The sequence below is a fragment of the Herpailurus yagouaroundi genome, unplaced genomic scaffold (assembly GCF_014898765.1).
Source record: "Herpailurus yagouaroundi ecotype Mexico unplaced genomic scaffold, PumYag 185, whole genome shotgun sequence".
Taxonomy (NCBI): domain Eukaryota; kingdom Metazoa; phylum Chordata; class Mammalia; order Carnivora; family Felidae; genus Herpailurus; species Herpailurus yagouaroundi.
Window position 1 is genome coordinate 426923 of NW_024412416.1, and position 26219 is coordinate 453141.

At 55.2% G+C, this 26219-nt stretch overlaps 2 long non-coding RNA genes across 4 annotated transcripts; both read right to left on the bottom strand.

The window, feature by feature from the left end:
- Nucleotides 1-987: 987 nt before the first annotated feature.
- Nucleotides 988-12698, bottom strand: LOC121042253 (uncharacterized). Of its 3 annotated transcripts, none has more exons than XR_005796050.1 (4): nt 9140-9731; nt 6108-8232; nt 1310-2803; nt 988-1195 (listed from the first exon to the last, which is right to left on the bottom strand). It is a non-coding gene; the product is annotated as an uncharacterized LOC121042253 (long non-coding RNA). The 3 variants fall into 3 exon arrangements; XR_005796049.1 differs by lacking the exon at nt 988-1195 and adding an exon at nt 12452-12698 and having other exon boundaries at nt 1350-2803; nt 9140-9192; XR_005796048.1 differs by lacking the exon at nt 988-1195 and having other exon boundaries at nt 1350-2803; nt 9140-9735.
- Nucleotides 12699-14081: 1383 nt separating this feature from the next.
- On the bottom strand, nt 14082-15974 carry LOC121042575 (uncharacterized). Its single transcript, XR_005796297.1, has 2 exons — nt 15203-15974; nt 14082-14343 (listed from the first exon to the last, which is right to left on the bottom strand). It is a non-coding gene; the product is annotated as an uncharacterized LOC121042575 (long non-coding RNA).
- Between the last annotated feature and the right edge of the window lie 10245 nt (nt 15975-26219).

Genomic DNA, 26219 nt, shown 5'->3' on the forward strand with positions numbered 1-26219 from the left:
GTGAGTGTGTGCACTCGTGGGTGTGTGCAGGGCAGGGACACGGGTGTGGGTGAGTGTGTGCACTCGCGGGTGTGTGCAGGGCAGGGTGGGTCCGGAAGGGGACCCTGAGAACACTCAGAGGAAGCCACGGGATGCCCCGCCTCTGGAAAGGCGTAGAAGCCGTGGGGGAGCTTGGATTTGAGGCTGTCGGATTTGAGGGATTTGACCCGATTTTACCTACTCTGACGATCATCTGATTCCGTTGTCACCGTCGTTACAAAAGAAACACCCGCAGAAGGGACCCCTCCCAGGAGAAGCACAGAAAAGAGGAGCACAGTCTCGCAGGGAAAAGTAAAAATCCCTTCGGAAACCCTTGCTTGGCAGACGTTTGTCTTTCCTTTCTGGGTAGCGGACAAGCGGTTTGCGGACCGGGCCCTAGAAGACGTCAGGCCCTGAACAGAGAAATGAAAATGGTCAGCGATCACGCTTTAGAAGTTCCCCGTCACTACGGACCAGAGCAATGCAGGTTAACACAGCAGTGCCCTGTTACTCTTTGCCAGTGAGGACGGGGGTGGGGGGGTGGGGGGGGTGGGCGTGGCGAGGCCACCAGGGAGGCCACAGGTCACCGTGCAGCAGAGACCGCCCCGTGCTCACCTGCCGAGGGCTCACAGAGGAGGCAGGACCAGTGAGACCGGGTGACCCGCATCCTGAGCTTGGGTCCGAGGTCCCCCTCCACCCGCCTCCGGGCCCATGGGTCCCCGACCCGCCCAGCAGCCGAGGTGGGACCACAGTCAGAAAGGCCCAGCATTCGCCAGAAAGGGATCACAGATTTTCACGGTACTTTATTAGAATATAAATCACATGCGGTCAAAGGCACAGCACAAGCGGACGGCTCGATGACCCCTGGCACATGTACCCAGGTGACCACCACCCACGTCAAGACGGAGAGCATTTCCATCGCCCACGAGTTTGCTCCTCCTGAGCTCCGACCCCACGGGGAGGGTCTGCCTGCCTTGAACCCACATCTGGTGGACCCCCGCGAATGCGTCCCTTCGGCCCGGCTGCTTTTGCTCACCGTGTTTCTGAGGTCTGTCCGTGGCTGTGGGGGGGGCAGTGGTTCCTTTGCGTTGACGAGACGTGTTCTGTCGTGCGAGCAGACGGCAGTTTGTTCGTCCCTGATCCTGATGAGGGACGTGCCATTGTTCCCGGCTCCCCCCTGTCAGAACGAAGCCGCGTGCAATCTTCGTGTGAACACAGGGCTTCTCTGCTCATCAGCAAATGCCTGCAAGGGCGCCGCAGGGTCACAGAAGAGCTCACACCAGCCACTCACGGAATAATTGTTCAGCGGCCATCGCACAGCCCCGCCATGAGCGTGCGGGAGTTCCAGCGGCTCTGCGGCCTCCCCGACACCAGCTGTCACCGGTCTTGTCCATTGGAGTCACATCTCGTGAAGGGAGTCACGGCTCAAGGCTTCAGTCGGCGTTTCCCTGAGGACCAACCGTGTCGAGCATCTCGTTATGTGCTTATTTTTTCAAATGCCAACTGGGGTATGTCAGGGACCCAGGAACTCACAGAGGGAGGTCCCCCAAAGACAACTCCCCTCCAGACTGGGAACGAGAGGTGAATTCTACCTTTGTGGCCCTCCTTCCCTTCCCCTCCCGCTGCTTTCTGTGGGCTGGTCACCGTTGTGGCAACGGGAGGACTGGGGACGTCTTCTTGTTTACAGGGGGGCGTAACACGGAAACTTTGGTGACACGTGGCCCAAGCTGAGCCACCTTGGACTCCATGTGGCTACCTTCCATGAGGCCTCTGGGCAGTTCCACTGACCGGATTGGCCTTGACGTCCCTCCATCCTGTAGAAACCCTGGGGCGGCTGTGGCCTCTGGGATGGTGGGGGGAGGCCCAGGGAGTGGGACCGGCCAAAGGACAGGGTCCGGGCCCAGCAACACAGCGCAGGGAAGTGCACAATATGAAAGACGGTTATTTGAGTGTCCAGCACCGATCTCCTGTCCCAGTAGCCCTTCAGAGAGTGGTCTCTCCCTGGAGAGAGAGTGGGGCGACCCCGGCAGAGGGCAGAGCCTTCCCCCCTGCACCAGGGTTACTGGAAGGCCAGGGACGTGGTAGGATTCGGGCTTGACCGCCAGTGCTCTCGTCTGAGACGCTGAACCCTGCGGGAGGGGCCCAGAGCCTGGGAAGGGTCCCTGGCAGCTGCAGTGGCCGGTGTCCCTGGCTACAGACGGCTGCCCTTTTACCACCTCCCGCTCCGTGGCTCCCAGGGCACCTTGAGGGACGCTGGCCCTCAAAGCTGGAGCCTCAGCCTCCTGGCAGGTGGCCACGGGTCCGAATTTGGCTAACGGAGAGCAAAGGGACGGTCTGGACGCCACGCCCGGAGACCCCTCCTGCACCAGCTGTCTTCCTCCGTCCGTGGCTGCGTGAGGACGGGGGACCCGAGACCCAGAACCACCTTCGGCCTGGGCGTCTGGGTGGCTGAGTGAAACCAGGCGGCCCCCACACCCTCCACCTGCTGGAACAGCTGTGTGGGGCCTCTCAGCAGGAAATAAATGTGCACTGTGTGAAGCTGTGGCAGTCTGGCAATTTTCCCGATCCAGCAAAGTGTGCTTTAGTTAGTACAGATAGCCGGAGTCAGCTTCTGCCACCGGCCACCAAAGAGTCTAACTGATAAAATATATGTGGTCACGAGGCACCTAAATCTGAAGGGCGTGCACAGCTCCTGTCTCCAGAGGATGAAGTTATGGGTGATTTTTATTTTCTTACTTTGCTTTTCTACGTGTTTCTTTTCTTTTCCTTTTTCTTGCATGAGCATCTATATAAAATATAATTAGGAAAACGTCATTAAAAATAAGCAGATTTGGATTCTCTGACACAGGCTGGGAGAAGCACCAGCCTCCACACAGAAGGCCAGAAGTTCAGAGCCCCCTGGCTTGTAGCACTGGGAACCCTAGGCCCGTAGAAAATTCTCTGTGCTGCAGCGCCCAGCCAGCAGTCTTCATGGCTGTCCCTCGTGTGTCAGGACCCCCGCCCCCCCGCCGAGTCCTGTTTGCTCCACAGAGTGCGGCCCCCACCCGAGCAGAATTCAGGGAGGCGTCTCCAGCCCTGCGGTTACTGGCATGTCCACAAGGCCCTGGGAGCGTCCCACAGGGAGCGAAGGCAGGCCCCTAGGACACCAGCATCTACCTCTCCGTCTCCTCTGCTCCTCCCAGGGCTCGTGGGCTGGCAAGGGGAGACCCTCGTGCCACGGCCTCTGCCCTACAAGGGGCCCCGGCCACTTTTCCTCTCTTTGTCTAGTTTGGATCAACAAACTGTCAGACTGATCAGATGTCATCCTTAGGATCCTCCCCACCCCGCTGAGAGTCCTCCCCACACGGCTGAGGGCCCTCCCCAGCTGTAGGGAGAGCATGGCATCTACCTGAGCTTTGCACCTGCCCAGTGGAGTGGATGCCATCACACTCACTTCACCAGTGAGGAAACAAACAGAGGTTAAGTAGCTAACCCAAGGTCACACAAAACTCCGGCCCATCTAAAGGATCCCAATGCCCACCACGTTCTCTCCAGACGCCCACACACCTGCCTCTGTGGCCAAGGTTAGCAGTGGAGCCAAATCTTCACATGACCACCAACAGGACACGGGAAAACACGTCCAGCCCCAACCAAGGCTGAGAGGATACGGATTAGCTGCAGTTCGAACATTTTGCTCAGTTTCTACAAAAATCATAGAACTCACATGCACACCCTTCCAATTTTTGGATGAAGTTGAGACCCAAAAATGGGCCACAGTTTGCCCAGGGTCACGTAGCATCTCAGTGCAGGTAGGTTCGTGTCAGAGCCTGTGCGTCCTCAGTTCCAGACAACGACCTTTGTTTCGCAGAGCCAGCAAAATACCCTAATCACTGGCATATGCTCAGGTATTTTTTATTTTATTTTACTTTGTTTCATTTTACTTTATTTTATTGTAATTCTAGTGTGGTTAACATACAGCATTATATTAGTTTCATCCGGTGCTTATCACAAATGTATGGTCAGTGATTTTAAAAATAAACTTCTTGGGGTGCCTGGGCGTCTTAGTTAAGCGTTGGACCTTGGCTTAGGTCACGATCTTGGGGTTTGTGAGTTCGAGCCCGTGTCAGGCTCTGTGCTGACAGTACGAAACCTGCTGGGGATTCTCTCTCTCCCCCTCTCTCTGCCCCTCCCTGCCTTGGGCTTGCTCGCTCTCTCAAAAATAAATAAATCTTTAAATAAAAATAAAAATGAACTTAATAACACCAGCATTCTTCACAGAGCTAGAACAAATAATCCTAAAATTTGTATGGAAACAGAAAAGACCCCAAATAGCCAAAGCGATCTTGAAAAAGAAAACCAAAGCAGGAGGCATCACAATCCCAGACTTCAAGCTGTAGTACAAAGCTGTAATCATCAAGACAGTATGGTACTGGCACAAGAACAGACACTCGGATCAATGGAACAGAATCGAGAACCCAGAAATGGACCCACAGACGTATGGCCACCTAATCTTTGACAAAGCAGGAAAGAATATCCAATGGAATAAAGACAGTCTCCTCAGCAAATGGTGCTGGGAAAACTGGACAGTGACAGGCAGAAAAATGAACCTGGACCACTTTCTTACACCACACACAAAAATAAACTCAAAATGGATGAAAGACCTACATGTAAGACTGGAAACCATCAAAATCCTCCAGGAGAAAACAGGCAAAAACCTCTTTGATCTTGGCCGCAGCAACTTCTTACTCAGCACATCTCTGGAGGCAAGGGAAGCAAAAGCAAAAATGAACTACTGGGACCTCATCAAAATAAAAAGCTTCTGCACAGCAAAGGAAACAATCAGCAAAACTAAAAGGCAACCGACAGAATGGGAGAAGATATTTGCAAACGACATATCAGATAAAGGGTTAGTATCCAAAATCTATAAAGAACTTATCAAAGTCAACACCGAAAAAACAAATAATCCAGTGAAGAAATGGGCAAAAGACATGAACAGACACTTCGCCAAAGAAGACATCCAGATGGCCAACTGACTCATGAAAAAATGCTCCACATCACTCATCGTCAGGGAAATACAAATCAAAACCACACTGAGATACCACCTCACACCTGTCAGAATGGCTCACATGAACAACTCAGGCAACAACAGACGTTGGCGAGGATGCGGAGAAAGAGGATTCCTTTTGCATTGTTGGTGGGAGTGCAAGCTGGTGCAGCCACTCTGGAAAACAGTATGGAGTATGGAGGTTCCTCCAAAAACTAAAAATAGAACTACCCTATGACCCAGCAGTCGCACTACTAGGCATTTATCCACGGGATACAGGTGTGCTGTTTCAAAGGGACACATGCACCCCCATGTTTATAGCAGCTCTATCGACAATAGCCAAAGTATGGAAAGAGCCCAGATGTCCATCTAGGGATGAATGGATAAAGAAGATGTGGTATATATATATATACCATGGAGTATTACTTGGCAATCAAAAAGAATGAAATCTTGCCATTTGCAACTACACGGATGGAACTGGAGGGTATTATGCTAAGTGAAATTAGTCAGAGAAAGACAAAAATCATATGACTTCACTCATATGAGGACTTTATGAGACAAAACAGATGAACGTAAGGGAAGGGAAACAAAAATAATATAAAAACAGGGAAGGGGACAAAACATAAGAGACTCATTAAATATGGAGAACAAACTGAGGGTTCCTGGAGAGGGTGTGGGAGGGGGGATGGGCTAAATGGGGAAGGGGCGTTAAGGAATCTACTCCTGAAATCATTGTTGCACTATATGCTAATTTGGATGTAAATTAAAAAAAATAATAAAAAATAAAATTAAGATTCAAAAAATAAAAATGAACTTCTGGGGCACCTCGGTGGCTCAGTCAGTTAAGCGGCCTGAGTTGACTTGATGTCAACTCAGGTCATGATCTCACAGTTTGTGAGTTCGAGCCCCACATCAGGCTCTGTGCTCACAGCACAGAGCCTGCTTCAGATCCTCTGTCTCCCTCTCTCTCTCTCTCAAAAATAAATAAATGTTTAAAAAAAAAATGACCATATTTAAAAAATAAAATCAAACAAAAAATAAAATAAAATAAAAATGAACTTCTTACCGCAATATAACGCGCGCTCAGAAAAGACACTGTCCGTGAGTACACCGCTCAGCGGACTATCACCAGTTCTCCCGAAGCCCAGCGCCCCGAGTCACGCCCGGCCGGGCAGCCCCCCCTGACGTCCAACACGCAGATTGGTGTTTCCTCCTTGTGAACACTGCATGAGCGGGGTCGTGCAAGAGGTGCTCTCTGGCTCGGTGTGAGCCTGATGAGAATTAGCAGATGTTTTCGGGGCCGTTCTAGTGCCCCACCGAGCGAGAAGGCGGCCCCCGAGCCGCCCCGCGGATGGCCTGCGGGTCATTTCCAGTTCGGGGCCAGTGTAGCCGCGGACGTGCCGGGCGGTGTTCGGGCACTTGTGTGTCGGCGCCGGGGCTGACCCCTCATGCCTCCCCGCAGGCCCGTGGAGACCCCCACTCGGCGGGGTGAGGACCCCCCGCGGGGCGTGTGGGCAGCAGTGGGCACCGCCTCACCCCTGCAGAGCCCGGCCCCACCATCCAGATAAGCCCCTTTCCGATAAACAGAGGCCCTGCGTGCAGCCTGGGAACGGGCTCTGTCGGCTGCCACTTACTGATAACCTGCTCGGCTCGAGGGGCCCCTAGTTCAGCAGGCCCGGGGCGGTGTCCCCCTGGCCACTGTGTCCCCGAGACCCATCACAGGGCCCGGAAGACGGAAGGTAGGACTGAATCTGGCTTTCTGAAGGGCGGTGCTGTCCCGAGCCCCGTGTCTGCTCCGGCCGCTGCCGTTGGAACACACACGTGTTCTCTTCCAGCGCTGGAGGCCAGCAGTCCAGAGCGGGCCCGCGGGGCGAAAGTCAAGGCGTTGGCCGAGCTGCGTTCCGCCTGGAGGCTCCAGAGGGAACCCCTTTCCTTGCCTTTCCCAGCTTCCCCGGAAGCCACTCGGGCTCCTCGGTGCATGGCCTCTCCTCCATCGGTGGTGTGACGGCTTCCGCTCTCTCTCTGACTTTTGTCCCTTGTCACATCTCCCCTCACTCAGACCCTCCTGCCTCCCTCCTATAAGGACCCTTGGGACCACATGGGACCACCCGGATAATCCGGGATGATCTTGAGATCCTTAACTTGGCCAAATTGGCCAAGTCCCTTTTGACGTGGGAGTTAACGTATTCACAGGTTGGGTCAGGACGTGGACATTTGGGGGGCCATAATTCTGCCCCAAACCCTTAGCCTGCAATCACACCCTCAAACGCGGGAACTAAGGGTTAGTCCACACCCACCCTCCTGTCCCTGCCCGCATGCCCCCCACTTCTCCAGGAAGCCACCCCTCGCCTGCCTCCACCCCTGAGCCACACACGTGGATGATGGCTCTGACAGGTGGCCCTTTGGGGCTCAAAGTAGGGCTCTGGCATGTGCTGCCCGTGCGACCTCAGCAGCTTAACGTCTGTGTGTCTCAGCGTCCTCATCTATAACATAATGATAATCGTGGCAGTTTTAGAAGGCTACACGAGGGTTACATGGAGAATGTGTGTAACCCGCTTTAGTAGAGCCTGGAAAACAGCAGCTTGATTTACACACTGGTCCTTTCTCCGCTGTTCCTGACGTCCAAGGCTCCCTTCCCAGTGGGGCCGGAACCCCATAGAAGCAGACCAGTGTTCCTCATCCCTGCACTGCGTGTGGTCGGGCCCCAGACGAGCAGAGGCGGCAGGGAGGAAGTCTCCATGGAAGATGCCAGGGAAGTTCGGAGAATACAGGGGCATCCGGGAAGGCTTCCCAGAGGAGGTGAGTGTGGGAAGCCTGGGGTGAGGGAGACAGGCTCTCTACCTGGGCTCTCCCCACTTTCTGCAACTCTACCTCAACTCTTCAGGCCCCCACGGCCCTGTGGAGCGAATGCTCTTTCCAAACCGTGGCAAAACCCGAGAGGACTCCATTCCGAACGCTGAGACGGTCCCAGGGGTGATGGGGCTCCTCGGTAATGCAGGTCCTCAGAAAGGGCTGACTGAAGGTGGCTCCAGAGGCCCCAGTAGGCTAGGATGAGGGCTGTCTCCCCCTGGGGCTCCACTCCGCCGTGTCGAGGGCTGGGGGTTCAAGGTCTGTCTCAGTCCCGCCCCAGGACGGCCTCCGGAAAGAGTGAAGTTCTTGAAGTCCGACCAGTCTATTGAGGCAATCAGATTCTCAGTTGGAAAAAGAAAAAAAAGGTTTTTAGACGCCTGGGCAGCATTCATTCCACAATGACTGTGCCCTGTGCTGAGCTCCACAGGCGCCTGGAGCTTGAGAAGGGAAGACCCATCCCCTGGGTCCGTGGGCCTCCTCTGAGCCCCCACCCACCGTTCGCGGAGCCCTGGGTGCCAGCTAAGGTGCGTCTGGAAGTCACTGGAATCAGAGGGCTGAAAACCAGCAGGCGAAGCGGGGAAGGGAAGTGACAAAGGCAAGGGAGGAGTGGGTTTGGTTTTGCAGAACAACAGCTCCAGGCCGGGGCCAGGCCCCAGTGTGAGCACGAGCTTAGGGCTGGCACAGCAGCCCCCCGGGGGGACGTTACCTTTAGCTCATTACAACCCGAAGTGTCCCTGCTGTGGGTGGAGTTTTCTACCATTTTTCGGACCTACAGGGTACACACCATGTGCATGCACACCGACGTGTGTCCACAGTCGACCTGCTTACTCAAGCTCCCTGCCCCTGCCCCCAGCCCCCCGGTGAGAGCTTCCTGCGCTGACCCCACGGGGAGCCGGTGCTTTGAGAGCCATCTCCCTGTCTCCTCACTTGGAACAAGTAATACAAAGTTCTTTGCTTGCAACACACCCTCGGGTTGTGTATTCCTGGGGGATAAAGCCCTTGAGTTCGGTCACATCCGCTCTGCACACCCCGGCCTGGGTTGGACACCTGGGTCTGTTCCGCCGGCTGTGACGCTGGCATGTCTCATCCTCCCAAAGTGTCCCCATCCGTACGATGATGGGGCCGTCCTGACACACACCAGCCTTGGATATGGATGCTCTGGGTACGAGGGGCCCCAGTGTAACCCTGCTCCCCTCTCCTGTTTTAGGAGGCCAGGCTGCTGGCACTCACATCTGAGTGTGAGCTTACCTGGGCGTGTCATTTGGTCCCAGCTAGTGCCACCCGGACATCAAGGAGCAGGCCTGGAATAGGAAAGGGTCAGCTAGAACCTGAGAGGACCCCAGCCTGACTCTGCTAAAGACACTCCTCTGTTTCACCCCACTGCCTGGTCTTAGAGGTTTGTCATTAAGTAGGACACAGGGTTTGGGCAGAGAGCAAACTCCACGCCTGGATGTTCAGCCCCCATGGTGACCGGTGCTGGCCTACCGCTGCCTCAGCCCTGGCTCCTGGCTGTCTGGGCCATTCACCAGGACTCTGAGGCCTCGGCGGGGGCGCCCATGCTCCCCGTTCCCGGCCAGCCCCTGGAGAGGCCACAGACACAACCGACCCAGGCAGAAGCCACAGGGTCCCCAGGCCCGGCCCCCTGGCTCCCTGATGTTGGGGGGGTCTGTTCCAGAGGGCTCTGTGCTAGGCTGGGGATGGGACCTGTGTGCCTCCTCCCCCAATATACTCCTTGTCTCTGCCCGTTCCCTCGAGTTGGCCAGGTTACTTCCTTTCTCTGGGCCTCAGTTTCCTCAATTGTAAAATTAGAGGCACGGGCACTTGGATGGCTCAGTCGGTTAAGCGTCAGACTCTTGACTTCCGCTCAGGTCATGATCTGAAGGATTGTGAGTTCAAGCCCCATGTTGGGCTCTGTGCTGTCAGTGTGGAGCCTACTTGGGATTCTCTATCTCTCCTTCTCTCTCTCTCTCTCTCTCTCTCTCTCTGCCCCGCCTCTGCTCAGTCTTGTTCTCTCTCAAAATAAATAAAAACAAACTTAAAAAAATAAAAATAAAAAAAGAAAGCTTCCCCAGCTCCCGGTGCCTTCTGCATGTTTAACTCAGTGTAACCCATGAGATAGGAGTTCCTATGACTCCATAAGTCAGTGTAACCCATGACTCCATTTTTCAGATGAGAGAATTGAAGCACAGACAGATTAAGCAAGTATCCAAGGTCACACAGCTTATGAGCAGCTATCTCATCCGAGGTTCTCTAGGAAACAGACCCCAAGGCAAAGCTTCTGCTGTAAGACTTTGTTAGTTCTGTATTCCTAGGGCACAGCTGGGGGGTGGGGTGGGGAACGAGGCACAAAAGCGAATACAAGGCAGTGAGCCGCCCACCGTTGCACAAGAAAACAGCTCTTTGTCACATCCCGTGTGACATCCAGACAGGCCCTGTGCTCTGCACTTGGAACCTTTCTGCTGAGAGGCCCCGGGTGGGAACACACCGCCGGCTCCTTCCAGGGTCCTATGTGTCCACACGAGGGAGCCGGTGCAGAGCCAGAGACGAGGCGTCAGGGACAGACAGAACCGGCTGGGGAGGCGTGAGGCCCAGGCTGCCCCCGTCAGCCTGCCTCGTGCCCTGTCAGCCCTGCCCTGGAGTGCAACATTTTGTTGTCCTTTTATCGCAGGCTGGCTTCAGTTGGGGCTTCTGCCCCTTGCAACCAAGAGTCCCCCTTTTATAGATGAAGAAACAGACTCGGGTGGGGCTGGCTCGTCCCGGGTCGCGTAGCTAATCCCACACCGGTGTCCAGCCTCTGCCCTGGGCCGCCCGGCCCCGGAAGACACAGGCTGTGCGGCCCTCCGTCTGGGCCTTGCCGGTGAGGGAAGGAGGTGTCTCCTGCACAGAGGCCGTGCGGGCCTCTGGCTTCACCCACTTCCTTCCCATCCGTCCCAACTTCCTTCCTCAAAGGGCTTGCTCTTGGCAGCCCTGTGCCCCTGGTCGGAACCCCAACACACCTCGCTCTTGCCTCCCTGCTTCAGGAAAGCTCTGCCCTGGGGGTGAGTCCTGAGAGCCTGAGAGAGGAGTCGGAACCTCGGGAGCCCTGGGTTCTGTCCAGAGCTGGAGGAAAGCCCGCTCTGAGCCCGGGACCCCACCTGTCCAGTGCGGAGACGGACCCCTGGGACACTGACGCAGCCCTGGCCAGAGAGCCCTCAGGTGCACAGGGCCCTGACGCTGGGCTTCGGGATGCTGGGCTGTCCAGGGCACAGCAGGGCGGCTGACGGAACATCCTGCCGGGGTGGACGTGTTCTTGGAAAATGGGCGGTGGAAGCCGCTGGGCCCGGGGCTCTAGTTCTCCTGAGTTGCTGAGGCTTTGCTTGGACTTGGGCCCAGAGCCTTCCACCCAGGGATCAGCATTTGGAAATTAAAAACAGAAAACAAAAACCATGCCCTAGTAATACACATGCCTGGTAACAGAAAAGTAGCCCAGGGGAGCGGGGAGCGGGTGCTGACCGAGCCCTGGAGGCCTGCGTGGGTTTCATTTATCTATTTTTAACCATTTCTGTTCGCAACACCTCTTTCTTGATAAAGTTCCACAGGTTTATCTCTCGAGGTCTTGGTTTTTCAGCGGTAAACTACACATGGTGACTTAGCTCATAACACTGAGCTCCCTCCAGGCTGCTGGCAATGCTCGGTCACTGTGTTCCGAGTTTTGGCTCGATCATCTGCTTCCGACCTTTAAAAACACGCTTATGGGGCGCCTGGGTGGCGCAGTCGGTTAAGTGTCCGACTTCAGCCAGGTCACGATCTCGCGGTCTGTGAGTTCGAGCCCCGCGTCAGGCTCTGGGCTGATGGCTCAGAGCCTGGAGCCTGTTTCCGATTCTGTGTCTCCCTCTCTCTCTCTGCCCCTCCCCCGTTCATGCTCTGTCTCTCTCTGTCCCAAAAATAAATAAACGTTGAAAAAAAATAAATTAAAAAAAAAAAACACGCTTATTATGCCTCCACCTTGCAGTCCAGCCACATGCACGGAACCCGAAAGTCCCCAGTGTAACATGGGGGTCCCAAGCACCCCACTCCCACTTACCCACTGGAATCTTCCTGGCAGACATTCCTTGATGCTGGCGTTGTTAAAATGAAAACCAATTACAATCCTCATTGAAAATGGAACCAATTTCCCCAGCCTTTTCCGTAGCAGATCCCAAAAGTGTCCCATGATCAGGTATTACAGGTGGATACAAACATGTTTTGCAAGTCTTATATTAACTTTAACGGGCACTGGGCAACGTGTGTGTCAAGGTGAGTCCTTGGCTTTCTGACTTCACGGATCTTCACTGGCTTACGATGAAACCAGAGGCAATTTCTAAATTTTGAAAGTGGGTGGGGGAAAGCGAGAGTATTTAAGGCTGCCAGATGCCAGAGGTGTGCACGCTGTGACAGTGCTCTGAGATGGCCTGGGAAACTGGCCTTCATCGTCCAGACAGCTTACCCCAAAGACGGGGCTGCACCCCTGGAGCCCCTGCGGAGGATCAGGGACTAGCTGTTCTCTACAATGTTGCCAATTCATACTTGCCCCAGGTTTACCTCTGCAAGTTTCTTGGTGTTCCAAATCACCTTTTGTTTTGTTTCCTGTAATCATCAAACAGCACGCCTTCAGGCTGAGTCATTGCGTCTGCCCCTTTCTGGGGGGAGACACCCAGGAGCTATCTCCAAAAGGAGCTCTTTATTATGCCCCGTGGCCAGGGGCCACAGCTATCCACATTTACACTCATGGGGCACAGGTCACTCGTTTGCCAAATATTTACTGAGCACCTGTTGTCTGCCAGGCACCGTTTGTGAGTACCGAGGTACAGAAGGAAAAAAGAAATCTCTGCCTTCTGGGAATGTGCATCCTAGTGGACAGGTAAATGATAAAAACCACAGTATCCCAGAATTAGGTGATGGTAGGAGCACAGAAAGGGGGGGGGAGCGCTGGGTGGGCCTGCCTTTCCAGCTGGAGTGGTTGGGGAAGGCCTCCTGGGAAGGTGACACCAGAGCAAGGCTGAGGGAGGTGAAACAGCCCGCCGGTGTATGGGACGGTGTGTTCCCGGCCCAGGGAACGCCGTGCACAGGCCCTAGGGCAGCGGGAACAGCCAGGAGGCCCGTGTGGCTGGTGGGGCAAAGCGCTTGTAGGAGGTGATGGCAGAGGGTGGGGGCCAGATCACAGCGGGTCTGCTGGCCCAGGGTAAAGACCGTGATTTTATTCTGACAAGGGAGGTGTTGCGGTGGGTCTGGCAGAGGAGCAACGCGCCCTCAGACTTCAGCCATAACGGGGCCTGCGCGGGGCGGAGACCCCTCTGTGCTCAGGAAGGCTCACTCAGGTGCACTCGTCCACCTCTGCTGAGGGAGGGTCTCCACACCCCCCCCCCCAGTGCGTGCCCCAGGGTCCCTTCCAGGACTCCTCCCTCTTGCAACCCTGACCCACCCCAACCCTGCCCCTTCCTCCCCTCCCTCACCCGTGCAACCCTGCCCCCTCCCCGCATTCCCGAAGCCCCACTTCCTTTCCCGAAACCCCCACCCCAGCAGCACTGACACCCCCATCCCCTTGGCCCCGCCCCCTCCCCTCCCCTCCCCTTCCCCAAGCCCGGCAGCCTCTAATCTATGGGGAGGAGGAGGGGCTCTGTGTGCCCCTTCTCACCTCCTGTTCCAGGTCAGCAGCATCTGGGAACCTTTGCCACTGGGGCGGGGGGCGGGGCGGGGACATCGTCCTCCTCGGGGAACTAAGGACGCAGAGACCAGGCTGTTGGCACAACGGGCTCCGTGCTGGGCCCCTTCCCAAACTTGTGGTTCTTTCCTCACCCACGACTCTCACAGAGTGGAGTCGCGATTACGAGCCCACCCACCGCGGCAGGGCTGGGGGGTGCGGTCCCTTCCCAAGGTTGCCCAGCCCCTGAACCGAAGATCACAAGCTGAAGCCGGATCTGTGTAAAGCTTGGGGCTCACTGTCCGGTAGTCTCGGGGTCTACTAAGGGCTGGGAGTCCTCTCCCTAGAAAGCTGCAGACAAATGCGGGGGGCCTGCAGCATCCTGGAGACCCCGTCCTGCAGACACCTGTTGGCGGGCGGCAAGCCCTCCCCACCCCACCCTGCGCCCCAGGTGCCCGTTGGCGAGGCGGGCCCTCCAGCTGGTGCCGAATGCACAGCTTCCCTGGCCACAAACTCACATTTCTTTCTCTGTAACTTGGTGAAAATGTTTTAAAACCTTTGCCCCAGTTCCTCCTAGTGGCGGAATGTCCAATGTGTCCGCGTCACGAAAACTGTTGTTTTTAACTGCAAGTCAAACCCCAGCAGCTCTGCTTGCGGGAACTTGTCCTGGGGCTCAGTGCAGACGCCATTCGTCCGAAAAGAGCCCTCCAGAAAGTATTGTCAAGTGCAGGAAGCAAGGTGCCGGTGTGCACGCTGTGTGCTCCACCTTGTCCGCGTCCAGAACAGCTGCACCCTGATGCAAGAGACAGAGGGGAAGGGGGGAGGGGCGGGGAAGGGGGGTACTGTTCACCGCGAGCCCTCTGCACCTTTCATTGAGGTGAGGGTCCCATAAAGTGAACCATTTTGAACTGCACAATCCAGCGGCGTTTAGTGCATTCACAATGTTGTGCAACCACTGCCTCTATCTACTTCCAGAACATTCCGCCACCCCTAAAGGAAACCCTGTCCCCACTCGACAATCTGCCCCCTTCGTGTGTTTTACGTGTCCCGCTACGTCAGGCAAGTAAGATACAGCCGCTCAAAGGGCACTTGGAGACTTTCGTGAGGGGTGGGTCAGAGAGGTGAGGGCAGGTGATGGGACCCCAGGGGACAGGGGGCAGCGGAGAGCCAGACTTGGCCTGTGGCCACGGATCAGGGCAGGGCAGCCCTACCCTGGGCTGCTGGGGGCCGCGTACAGGAGCCAGCCCCCAGCCACTCCCTCCACCCTGTGTCCCCCGGTGTCGGCCTAACTCAACCCCAGTGACACGCACAGAGCTCAGGGACTCTGAGGGGCAGAGCAGGATAACCAGCATACCATCACCGCTGCCCTTCTCGGTGGGACAGGCTGACTGTCCCTTCAGCTAAACCAGCCTGGGCTGCTCCCCACCCCTCCCTTCAGCGCCGAGCCCGGCACCGATCCCCTGCATAGCATGTGCCTGTGGTCCTGACACCCCGTGGGGCACCAGCAGCGTCACTTGCCAGCCCCCAACTCTGCCCCCTCCCCAGTCGGGCCCCTGGTCCACTGCCTGCTCTGAGGAGAGGGCTGCCCAGGCCCCTCCCCGCACCCCTTCCTAGGACCCCTAAGGACCTGAGGGAGGAGGAGGGAGACGCACCTGCCAGGCCTGCTCACACGGCCTCCCAAACCCTTCCAGGCCTTCGTCTTAGCCAAGGATTCGACAGCTTTCTTCTCTGACCCCGTTGCCCCTTGGCTGGGGGCTCCCAGGTCACGCCAGGCACAGTCTTGCTGGCACACCCACCCAGGAACGCAGGCCCCCGTCACCTTCCGTGTCCAGGCGGCCGGTCTCAGGCCTTCACCCAAGGTCACAGGGGAGGGGGCGTGGAGGAAGATTCAGGCCTCCTGTCCTGCATACCTTCAGCAGCACTGGAGGCAGCCCCCCAAGGCCTGAGGCAGAGGCCCGAATGTCCCTGGAGACAGCCAGACTCCTTCTCAGCTGCACTCAGCCACCTGCCACCACCAGTGCAGACAGCATTCCCGGGGACCCAGCTGAACCCTCTGACCCCTCTGGGGACACCTCACAGGAGCCTCCACCAACACCTCCTGTATATAGTCACCGCTGGGTTGAATCAGTTCCCAGAACTCACGCCCACCGGAGCCTCGGAATGTGACCTTACTTGGAGGTAGGGTCTCTGCCGATGTGGTTAATTAAGATGACACCATGTGGGATTAGGTGGCCCCTGGCCTAATGACTGCTGTCCTTGTAAAAGGAGACAAGGAGGGACGTGGGCACAGCAGAGACGGGGGTGGGACACGCACGAGCCAGGCCATCAAGGGCAGCTAGCCACCTGTTCCGTGTAAAATCTCGGTGTGGCTTGTGCATTCCTGCCCAGAACTGCGCGTGCACACCCACGGGGGGCTTAGTTGGCCTGTGCTCTGTATGTGACCTCAGGGTCAGAATGGGCCCTTCTGTTCCTGACATCAAGAGGGATTAATGTGCCTGAGTTCCTCCTTGAGCTGGACGGGGATGCGCCCCTGGGATGGTCGAAGTACACAGATGATTCCAGGCTGCTAAGATGGCGATGCGATAAGAGAGACAAAGAAACAGAAAACCAGCTGGCTGGGGTCTGCACTTAGACAAACTCTGTGACTAACCACAGATCACACACAGGCGGTGCATATGTTGACCTGGCAGGAATAGTCAGAAGTCTCACCCGAGGGGAGGACGCTTTGCCCAGGACCCTCAGTCAGGACCCCAACAGGACCGTTCACCGCAGGGCTCCCCCAGCCGGGAGGCTGAATGTTCTGAGTACCTGACCTGACGTACGGACCCTTCTCTGTTCTCTGAACTCTCTCCCTCTTTACGTTTATTCTAATTCTTTACTTCCTTATATTCCCTTCCCCGATAATTAATAAAGTCTTCCTCCCCGAAACCCAAAGCGTGGCTATCTTGAGTTACTGTCATTCAGAACAGCCCCCCCCCCCAGCAGCTGGAAGAGGAGAAAGACGCTCGCCTAGAGCCCGGGAGGGAGCGCGGGGTGCTCGTGCCCAGACCACACACTTCTGGTTTCCAGACTGTGAGGCGGTAAACCTCTGTGTGTTGAGCCCCCCATTCTGTGGTGCTCTGTCCCGGCCGCCTTCAGAGAGCAATACACAGTCAAAGTGCGGAGGGGTGGGGGTGGGGGGGTCTGGTATTCGGACAAAGCCCTCTATCCTCGCTGACCCACGTGCATCTATTCATGGCTGCCTGCACACCCCCGTTGACACCCTTCTATGCTTTAGCTGAGGGGGCAGCGTTCCTGCACGGTCACGGTCGTGTCTGCTTCGGTGCAGATGCTTATAGGACAGGACAGTTGTCAGGGTTGGGAATGTCTCTCTTTCCCCCAGATGGGGCTCCTTGCGGGCAGGAGCTGCCCCTCCCAGGGCTGGACAGGTGGCCGGAGGTGAGAGCCCCTCCCGGGGCTGTGTCTGCAGGCAGAGGGTGAGGTCGCAGGGCGTGGGTGCGTGGGATGGCCTGGCGGGTGGGCCCGGTGCACTCAGGTGCTGAGCTCTTGTGCTCTGGTGTGGCCCATACGGCCAGGGAGGATGTTCTCTCCCCTAATCTCCAGTGAAACAAAACCTCCAAGAAAAGGAAAGTTTTCTCCTGAGCAACGTCACCACTGAGGAGCAGTTTGAGCTTCTAAAAAGAGAGAGGTGGGGCGCCTGGGTGGCTCAGTCGGTTGAGCCTCCGACTTCAGCTCAGGTCACGATCTCGCGATCTCGCGGGATCTCGTGATCTCGCGGTCCGTGAGTTCGAGCCCCGCGTCAGGCTCTGGGCGGATGGCTCGGAGCCTGGAGCCCGCTTCCGATTCTGTGTCTCCCTCTGTCTCTGCCCCTCCCCCATTCATGCTCTGTCTCTCTCTGTCCCAAAAATAAATAAACGTTGAAAAAAAAATGTTAAAAAAATAAACTTAAAAAAATAATAATAATAAAAAAATAAAAAATAAATAAAAAGAGAGAGGAAAGGGCCTGGTTGGGCCGCTGCACGCGCCTCCCGCCCGGGCCCGCCCCCACTGCCCACTCAAGGCCAGCCCTCGCCCAGGGGGACACTGGGCTCCCACGCAGGTGCCCGCAGCCGATGCCACGCAGCTCTGAAGCCGGACGCGGCTGCCCCCGAGGACCCCAGCATGCCGGAGAGTGGAGATGCCCCACAGGCGGGCCGGGCCCCCCGGGAAACCTCAGCAGCCAGGTGAGCCGGCGGTCAGACCTGTGTCTGGGGTCGGGGCTCTGCCTCATGGACCTGGGCAAGCGGCTCTGCTCTCCGAGCCTCAGTTTCCTCATCTGGGAAATGGAGGGAAGGGTCTGGTTGACGTCTGGAAGGAGCACTGGGCTGGGACGTGAGTCGTTGGAGCTGCTATTGTGTCCGCTCCCCTGGGTGGCCAACGGGGGCTCAACCGAAAAGTGAGTCGCCCCCCAGGGGCTTGGGCGAGAGGCTGCTGTTGGATGGGGGGAGGGTCACTCGGTCCACAAGAACACAGGGGCTCTCTGGCCCGTGGCGTTGATAATGGACAAGGAAGGGAGAGCCAGAGGGCTCAGCAGTCGCTGGCTGTGTGGCCTTGGCAGGGCCCTGCCCCTCTCTGGGCCGCAGCTTCCCCAAAGTCCTTCCACTGTGCGTGAGTCAGAGGAAGCAGGTTCAATCAGTCAGACACGGTGTCTGCTCTGGCCCAGGCTCTGACCATCCACGGAGCAGGGGCTCCTGTGAAGAGGGGACCCGGCCCGGGGGCAGGGGAACGGCAGACACCCCCCAGAGTCCAGACATCCGTGCTCTGTGCCCAGAAGGGGTGCTGGCCAAGGGGTAGGGAGAGATGCTTCTGACCGGGGGCACTGGCTCCGGGTCACGTGTGACCAAGAGGGAAGGACACTGGGAAAGGAGAGGACAGACCTGCAGGCAGAGGGACGACATGGCACTGGGCAGCCTGTGACAGGAGTCTGGGGATTCCGGGATGGGGGAGGTCCAGGGCCTGGGGGGCGAACCGGAAGAAGGCCAGGGTAATCGCCAGCTCTGAGGCCACGGAGGCCACTGTTCCAATGCGGAGGGGGCGTGAGGGGGGGAGGAATGAACACCAACGGGCCTCAGGCACAGAGGCCCCTCCAAGCGCCGGGAGCTGGGTCTCCAGAAGCAGGGGCTCCTTGCCTGCAGGGCCTCGAGGGCATGGGGTCCAGCCCCTCCCTGGACATGGGCCACACAGGGAGGGTCACCAGACCCCTTGAGGAAAGCCGGCCAGGACTCCCTCACCCAGGGGCAGTTTCTGGACTGCTCTGGACACCGGTGGCCCTGCCACGTCCACTGCTTCCTGGGGGCAGAGCACTCACAGGCCCCAAAACCTCAGCCCTTGGCCGGAAGAAACTATCTCTGCAGTTTCTCGAGGGTTCCCTGTCCCCGTGAGTGAAGGGTCAAGGTGGGGGTCAGGACCCTAGGGTATTTTGAGGTGATGAGGGTGGCAGAGGGGTCCTGTGCCTGGCTCAGGCCTGGCCGCTCTGGAGGGGCTGAGCACCGGGGCCCGCACAGGCTGAGCCCGCTTTGCAGACACCGCGAAAGGGAGGCCGTCAAATGGAGCAGGGTGCCCGCCGGGGAAAAGGGGGCCTGGAGACCCAGAGCTGGAGGGCCAGCCCCTCTGCTCTCCCGCTTGGGGGCTTTGGGTTAGCTACTGATCTTCTCTGAGCCTCACCATCACCCTCTGTGCGAGGGAAGACAGGACACTGACCCCCACTGACCTTGCAGGAGACGATTCGCTGTTAGCTGGGGTGGATGGCACCCGCTTTCAGAAGCAGGCCAGCCCCCTGGGCATGGTAAGCATCCTGGCAAGGCCGGGAACTCTCCGAGCAGCCGTGGGCCGTGCTGGGCTCGTGCCTGGGGTTCCCATCCAGCTCTGCTCTGGACCTACTCTGACCCCGGGCAAGATGGCCTCCCTGAGCCTCAGTTTCCCCATCTGTCAACCGGGGAAGACATTCCTGCTCTGTCAGCCTCGTGCAGCTGAGAGGAGAGAACTCTGTTCTAAAGTCAAAAGTGGCTACGGCCGCTGCAAAACTCGTCTCTGATCTCTGCCCTGCAGGCCCAGCACCAAAGGCCTCCACCAAGGCCTGCCCGTCTTCTGTCTTGGCTTGTAGCCACCGCCCTGAAGATGGCGGGCCTGCATTCCTCCAACAGCCAGAGACAGACATATCTTCCCAGGGTTGCAGAGGGGAGGCTGGAGGTCGAGGGGGAGGCAGGAACTGGGACACAGAGGAAGTCTGCCCAGCGGCCTGACCCCCGTGGAGTTGAGCGGCATGGGCAGTGTCTGGAGGGAAGGAGCCAGGCCAGGGCCAGAGAGGTGGGACCCGCGGAGCTGCAGCCGGGGCTGGCCTGTGCCCTTCGAGGCTGTGGCGGCGGGCCATGCCATCCATCAGGGGCACCGCTGCGTATGTCCAGAGCCCCTGTTCGAGTCTCCCCCCGCTTGGAGGAGGCCTTCACAGGAACCAGAGAGAGGGGTGCTTCCTTCTAGGTTTGGAAGGTTGTGGATTCCCTGGGTGACAGGCAAGGGCACCATAAGGACTGAAGGTGTGGGTGTGGAGGGGTTACAGGTGCCATCAGACCGGTCAGGCAGGGACCAGGCTAACTTCTAGGTCTGGACAGGCCGGTGTGGCCAGACTGGGGGCGGCCAGGGCCAGAGGAAGAAACAAGGAGCCCCTGGGGGCATAGAAGCAGCAGCGGCAGAGGAGAGCCTAGTTTTCGGGGAGATGAAGCCGGATGGGGGGCCTGGAGGCAGGAGACTGGAGCCTGGAGGGTGGAGTCTGGCCCAGGGAAGGGTGGTGAAGGGACCACCCTTCCCCTGGGCTCCCAGCTGCCTCTCCCAGCACCGCCCACCCAAAGACCGGGTGCAGAGAGGAGGCCCCTCGGGGCCAGGGACGTGGAGCAAGTTTAGCGGCTGCTGGGAGCCCAGGGGGAAGCTGCTCCCTCAGCTTTCCAAGGGCGACAAGGGGTAAGTTCCCCATCTCGGGGGTATGCAAGCCGGGGAGGAGCAAGAATGTCAATGCTCTGGCAAGAAAATGGAATGTCCAGTGCCTTCTGGTTCTTGCCAGCCTCCTCCCCACTTCCCCATCGTATGAAACCCAGCTGTGGCAGTTCGTTTTTTATACTTGGGTATCTTTATTGTCTTTCTCTGTTTTCGTAAATATACACCCGTTTATTCAGAATTATTTATTGTTGAATCTGCCCAGCACTGCGCTAAGCACTGGAAAATATCATGGAAAACAAGGCAAGCTTCTGACCTAAGGAGTCCGCATACTTTCAGGGAAGACCGACAGTGAACATTAAGTGTATGGTAACCTATTAAATCGTGGTGTGACCGGTGCCACGAAGGAATTAAGAAAAAGAAGGATGGAGTGTGATCAATGCCACCAAATTGCAACTTTCTTTAGGGGCACCTGGGTGGCTCAGTCGGTGAAGCTTCCAACGTCGGCTCAGGTCGTGATCTCACGGTCCGTGAGTTCGAGCCCCGCGTCGGGCTCTGGGCTGATGGCTCAGAGCCTGAAGCCAGCTTCAGATTCTGTGTCTCCCTCTCTCTCTCTGCCCCTCCCCTGCTCACGCTCTGTCTCTCTCAAAAATAAATATAAACATTAAATTAAAAAAATAAATAAAAATCAATCAATCAATAAAGATTTAAAAAAAAATTTTTTTTTAATCTTCAGAATGTCGGTAAATTTTTTTTTTTAAATAATGGACAGAATGTAACAGATGTCCCACCCTAGTCTTGGGGATTGAGGAAGGCTTCTTTAGGGGAAGCAACATTTAAGCTGAGACCTAATAGATGAGTAGGTGATTAGGGGAAGAGCTTTCTAGGAAAAGGGCACAACACGTGCAAAGGCCCTGGGGTAGGAAGGAACTCATAATGTTTGAGACTCTGAAAGGCCAGTGGGCACAGGGCAGAGAACTTGGGAGTATAAGTGCCAGAGGAAGGCAAGGTGCCAGTGTCAGGAGTGCCCAGACAAAGGGCAGGGCACATCTCGGATGTCACAGTCCCTGGTCCCAGACATCCAAATACAGATCAGGACGCCTTCAGGATGCAGGTCAGCCCAGGCCAGCCCTGGTTCCTTGCAGCGGATGCCCAGTTGTTGCCTGGGGACCATACAGCCTAAGCTGGCCTGGAGTCAGGACGCTGGGCCCAAAGCTGACTCACTCTGTCCCCAGGCAAGCCCCTGAATGACACTCTCAGGCCAGTGGGGTTTTTTAGGTCACTAACCCACTCTGTCACAACATTCACATATGATCGACCTACCCTCGGCCTGAATACCTACAGGGATGAGGAACTCACTACTTACCTCTTTGTCTCTGCAAAGACATGGCTTCGTCTAGGGAGACAGTGCTGGGAGAAAGCTCCACGTCACCCTGGGTCCTGGCTCTAGTCCCTCCTCCCAGCAGCACCGGCTCCTTGCAGGGGCGCTTGTGAGGGACACCTAAGATCTGGGAAGGTGCTTCGGAAACAAGGTCGTGACCACGTGAAGGACGTAGGACCTGGCTTGGACCCTAGCCGCAGGAAGCATACGACTAGATTCTTGCAGAATCTAATAGTTGTGTGTTTTGTTTTTTATCAATGGAAACACATTTTTCATACAGTGCAATGTACAAAGATGAGTGGAATGCGGTGACTTTTGACAAAAAGCATGCACTTCTGTAATCAACAACGCTGTAGAAATACAGACGTTTCATCAGCCCGGAACCTTCTTTGCTCCCTTAGAGGCAACCCTCGCCCCCTCTTGTGTAAGCAGCCTGTTTTGACAGACACTGTTGTGGCTGTTCATGAACATCTTGTAATGGGGATGGCACAGCGATACCTGGTAACATCTGGCTTCTTTCACTCGTTACGTCCGTGTTAAGTGTTTTAGCAGCTCGTGCCCGTGTGCTGTTGATGGATGCTGCTGTGCGGCTGGCCCACAATCCCATTATCCGGTCTTCTGTTGAGGGCCTTTGGGTCGCTTCCAGTTTGGGGACTTGATGAATATTCTTGTGTGAAGTTTTTTGCATACGTGCATATTTCACTTTCTTGGATAAATCCCTGGGGTTACCATTGCTGGATCAATGCGTTTGAAGAAGTCACCAGAAGTTTTCCCACATGGTTGTACTGTCCTCACTAGCATTTTGGGGAGCCCCGCATCCCCGTCAGTGCTGGTATTGTTATTGTTTTTAACTTTAGCCATTCCAGTGGGTGAATGGTGGGATCTCATGGTGGTTTCAATTTTAATTTCCCTGATAACGATGTTGACTGTATCTTCAGGTGCTTACTGGCCATTTCTTATATTCTTTTGTGAAGTGTCTATTCAACCTTTAGCCCATTTTGTAACTGGGTTCTTAGTCATTTTGTTATTGTTTGTAGAGATTCCTCATACATTCTGGACATCTGTCCCCCATTAAATATATGTATTGCAGGGGCACCTGAGTGGCTCAGTCAGTTGAGCGTCCGACTTTGGCTCAGGTCATAATCTCCTGGTCTGTGGGTTTGAGCCCCGCATCAGGCTCTGTGCTGACAGCTCAGAGCCTGGAGCCTGCTTCGGATTCTGTGTCTCTCTCTCTCTCTCTCTCTCTCTCTCTCTCTCTCTCTCTGCCCCTCCCCCACTCATGCTCTGTCTCTCTCAAAAATAAATATAAACATTAAATTAAAAAAACAAAAACAAAAAACAAAGCCAGAGGGGTCTAAAAAGTGGCATTTATTTTCAGGATGTCCAGAGGAGAGTGTGGATTTCTCTAAATCCATAATGAGATATTCCTTTTCCTTTAGAAATGATCCTGCAATTCTCAATTTAGCTTCTTGATCTTCTGGGGCCATACACTGAATCAATCATTTCTGCAAGGCGTCAGATTTCTCCTAATTAGGGAAGAAGGATCAACACTAAATGCTAAGAAGGAAGCAGGACCATGTTTTTCCTCTGCAGAGAATTTCGAAAGCCTTCAGACCAGCAATCTAACCAGACAAGTGGCTGCTCCAGGATCTGAATTGGAGCTATAGGTGGGATATTTCCCATGTGCATTTATTTAACAGAATGGACTTAATCATTAAAATAGAATTAGTCAAGGGGCATCTGGGTGGCTCAGTCGGTTCAGCGTCCCACCTCGGCTCAGGTCATGATCTCACAGTTCATGGGTTCGAGCCCCGCATCACGCTTTGTGCTAACAGCTCAGAGCCTGGAGCCTGCTTCGGATTCTGTGTCTTCCTCTTTCTCTGCCCCTCCCCTGCTCATGCTCTATCTCTCTCACAAAAATAAATTAACATTAAAAAAACAAATACATAAAACCTTTTAAAAATATATATATATATATTGCAAATATTTTCTTCCAGTGTGTAAATTATCTTCACTTTCTTACTCGTGTCTTGATGAACAAACATCTTTTATTTGATAAAATCCAATTTATCTGCTTTTTTCTGTAATGGTTACTGACATGTGTCCTCTCTAAGAAATCTGCCTACACCAAGGTCAGAAAGATACTTAAAAATTTTTTTTTAATGTTTATTTATTCTTATTCTTATTCTTACTTATTCTTTGATTGCTGTCCCTCACTTTCCTGCTGGCTCCAAGTGAGAGGCCCATGAGGCAAGGGCCGAGGGAGACCTCCAGCCAACAGCCAGAGAAATTCAGTCCAACAATTCACTTCTGGAGAATTCAGTCCAACAACCACCGGCAGCCACACAAGTAAGCTTGGAGGCAGGTCCTCCCCGGGTTGGGGCTGCAGGTGGAATACGGCCTGGCTGATGGTTTGCGGCCCCGTGGGAGACTCTGAGCCACAGGCACCAGCTAAGCCCCACCTGGAGTCCCAACCCACAGCAAGTGCATCGTGGGACACTTGTTACGCAACAACGAGTGACTGATACACTCCTTTGTGTTTCCGTGCAGCATTTAGAATCATCTTGTCAGTTTCTACAAAAGAGACTGTTGGAATCTTGACTGGGAATGAACAGACTCTATATTTCAAGTCAGGGAGAATCTTCTGGTCCACGAACATAGTCGTATTTTCATTTATTGAGATATTTGATTTCCCTCATCTGTGATTTATAGTTGTCATCGCAGACGCCTTACACGTCTTTTCTTAAATTTGTTTCTAGGAATTGTATGGATTTTGATGCTACGTAAATGCATTTTGCACTTAATTTTCTAACATTTGTTGTTTGATATATAGTAATACAACTGATTTTTTAAATGACCGACCTTGTATCCTGTGATCTTAATAAAGTCTTTTATTAGTTCTAGTAACTTTTTTTGGAGACCCCCCCCCAAGCTTTCATATTTGCACAGTTTTATTATCTATCAATAAGGATAGATCTACTTCTTTGTTCCCAGTCATTTTGCCTTTAAATTCTTCTTGCCTTATGGCACTGGCTAGCACCTCCAATATCACGCTGAATAAGAAGGAACATCCTTACCTGTTCCTGATATAGTTGGCATTTCCATTGATCTGCATTCCTTTCTGTAGATTCATGTTTCCTTCTGATGCAATCCTGTCACCCTGAAAATTCCTGTAGTATTTCTTGCAGTGAAAGTGTCTAATTATCTTGTGCCTTAAGAAATCACTCAAGGGGCACCTGGGTGGCTCAGTCGGTTGGGCGTCCGACTTCAGCTCAGGTCACGATCTCGCGGTCCGTGAGTTCGAGCCCCGCGTCGGGCTGTGGGCTGACGGCTCGGAGCCTGGAGCCTGCTTCCGATTCTGTGTCTCCCTCTCTCTCTGCCCCTCTCCCATTCATGCTCTGTCTCTCTCTGTCTCAAAAATAAATCAACGTTAAAAAAAAAATAAACAAACAAAAAATCACTCAAAAGTGTGGTGCCTCAAACCAGTAACGATCGTTGATTATTTCTCATGGGTCAATAATCTACGGGCACCTTAGCTGAGTAATTCTGGCCCAGGGTCTCTTGAGGCGGCAGTCAAGGCGTCAGCCAGGTGGCCGTCATCCAGAACTGGAGCTTTTGAGCTCCCTTACAGCTGTATTAGTTTCCCGTGGCCACTGTGACGCATCACCGCAAACCTGGTGGCCCAAGACAGCAGGTACTTATTCTTCCGCAGTTCTGGAGGCCCTACTCTCCCTGGGCTCTCAAGGCGTCAGCAAGGCCCTCGGGGAGAGTCCGTCCCTCTGTCCCATTTCTGGCATTCGCCCCGGACCCGTGGCCGCACCACTCCCATCCCTGTCTCTGTGGTCGCTCTCCCCTCCTGTGAGTGTCCCTCTGTCCGCCTCTTGTAAGCATTACGTGGGACTGCAGGGAGGGCCCACCCGAAGGATCCTGATCCCTCTCCCTGTTTTAAGACCGTTAATTTAATCAATAAGCAAAAGTCCTTTTTCGGTTAGGGGTGGGGTGGGGTAGTGAAGGGTAATGTTCACAGGTTCCAGAGATTAAGATATGGATATTTTGGGGGGACAGTTCTCCACTTACCACCCTGGTTGCTGGCCAGACACTTTAGTTTTGCCAGTGGACTCTCTGTAGGCTACTTGACGTCTTGACCTGCCAGCGGGCGGCTGAGCCTGGGGTCATCCCAAAGTCTGTTTTACTTGTGCATACGGCAGCTGCCTGAGGTGGAAAGGCTCGGGATCTGGGATTTGGAGGCTGGGCTCCCCATTATCTCCCTGTATTTCTACGTGGGGCCTTCACGTGGCCTCCTTCCTGGTGGCTTCAAGGCA